The sequence below is a fragment of the Octodon degus genome, unplaced genomic scaffold (genome assembly GCF_000260255.1).
Source record: "Octodon degus isolate 3935 unplaced genomic scaffold, OctDeg1.0 scaffold00346, whole genome shotgun sequence".
Classification (NCBI taxonomy): Eukaryota; Metazoa; Chordata; class Mammalia; order Rodentia; family Octodontidae; genus Octodon; species Octodon degus.
This window is the reverse complement of record NW_004524922.1, coordinates 395,381-397,780: the sequence shown is the minus strand read 5'-3', so window position 1 is coordinate 397,780 and position 2,400 is coordinate 395,381.

Here is a 2,400-nt window from a genome sequence, read left to right as displayed (position 1 = left end):
ATTCCTAAAATTTACTGGAACCAGAAAAGACCTAGAATAGCAAAGGCAATCCTGGGCAGTAAAGACAAGACAGGAGGCATTACAATTCCTGACTTGAAATTATACTACAAGCCTAATGTGATGAACTCAGCATGGTACTGGCAACAAAATACACCTGAGAATCAGTGGAATAGATTAGAAGATGCTGAAGCCCCTATGAACACACTCAGCCACCTTATCTTTGACAAAGGGGCCAAACATACTCACTGGAAGATAGATAGTCTGTTTAAAAAATGTCGTTGGAAAAACAGGCTCTCTACATGCAGAAAACTCAAACTTGACCCAGGTCTATCACCATGCACCAAACTAAAGTCAAAATGGATTGAAGATTTAACATTAAATCAGAGACACTAAATCTGCTGGAAGAGAAAGTAGGAGGAATTCTTGAAGACAGAGGGGTAGGCAAAGAGTTCATGAACAGAAATCAAATCGCATGAGAAACAGTTGAAAGAATTAACATCAGGGACCTTCTCTTACTGAGAAGTTCTTTTAGGTCAAAGGAAATTACCAACAAAGTGAAAAGGAACCCTCAAATTTGGAAAAAATCATGACAAATAAGTAATTAGACAAAGGTCTGCCCTGTAGATTTTATAAAGAACTAAAAAACAGTATGGCCCCAAAATTTAAAGACCCAATCCAAAATGGTCATCGGAGATGAACACACACTTCTCAGAGGAATAAATTAAAGAAGCGAGTAAATATATAAAACAATGCTCCAAATCACTAGCCATCCATGAAATGCAAATTAAAACAACTTTGAGATATCATCTCACCCCAGAAAGAATGGCTATCATAAAGAAATCAGCCAACAACAAATGTTGGAGAGCCTGTGGGGAAAAAGGTAACCTTCTCCACTGCTGGTGGGAATGTAGACTGGTGCAACTACTATGGAAATCAGTATGGAGACTTCTTAGAAAAGTTGGACTGGAAATCCCATTTAAACCAGGAATTCATCTACTGGGATTTTTCCCAGAGGATTTGTAAACATCATATCATAGTGATATATGTGTGCCTATGTTTATAGCAGCACAATTTGTGTTAGTCAAATTTTGGAAACAAGCAAGATGCCCATCACCTGTGTAATAGTTGAAAAAGATGTGGTAGTTTTACACAATGGAGTATTATTCAGCTATTAAGAATGGAGGTGATTTCACTGACTTTATAAAACCCAAAAGCTACAACTCTTGTTGCATAGGTCCTGCTTTACCTTGGTCTTAACCATCCGGCAGTAAAGTTTAAAAATGAAATATAAGAAGAAAAGCCATGCTGTTACGTTGAGCTGTAGGGGACTCAGGTCAACAATTTCTGACATTGTTGTCAAGCAAAAGACCCAATATTATTATGGTCTACTGGATTCTTTTAGAATATTGTGTTGAGTTTACACACCCACAATATTCAAATAATGAAACTTAACCAAAAAAAGGGTATACAGATGAATGTCCAGTTTGTATCTGTGTATTCAAAGTGGTTAGGATAGATATATAGGTACATTCTCTTAATGAATAGAGTGGTTTGTTCTAATGGCGTTAGGATATCATGTCTGCATCTTGTACAGCAATTAACCACTAGGAAGAATGTATGCAATGTGTTAATTTTTGAAACTGTCCTACCTATTTGATTTGAAACTGTCTCATTGCTCTTTGTTTATCAATAAAATTATGGAAAAAAAAGAAAAAGGAAAAAAATTAAACACAACTACAGAAAAAAAAATGATAAACCTGAAGCCTTTATATTGAAGTGGATGCCACTTGAAAGTATAAGTGAACTATACCAAACACACATGTGTAAATATCATATATTTTCACTAGTATGAGAACTTAAAAGAAAAAATACAAATAGAAAGGTATAATACAAGTAAAAGGGAAGAAGGATCTCGAGGACTAACTAATCAAGAGAGGGAAAGGAGAACAGTTAGGAAACATGATAATGTCAAGACATACATTTATATGTAGAAGATAGGCAAGGCAATGATCCTGAGAATCTACAGAAGATTTTTTTAACTTAGCAGTTAATTGGAAAGATTCTCACCCTGACTAACTATATATACTGATACCTGTGAACTAAGCTACTGCACTGCAGATGGTAATTTATAATAGTAGTTTCATTTTTGGAGTGTCTGTTATTCTGGTCTTCTGAATATGGATTGCTTGTCATGACATTCCAGTTGCTGCTATGAAGTCTCTCTGGTTGATGCTTGTTCAAAAAGTAGGGCGTGGTGAATGAAAGCAAGACAGGTAAAGGAATATTGTGGGACTGTCCTGCTTCCAGGTTGTATATGATGAGATATTTGGACTTATGTGTAAACATAAGAAGTATATAATTTTTATACCTATTTTTAAAATATATTCTAATTTTTAAATG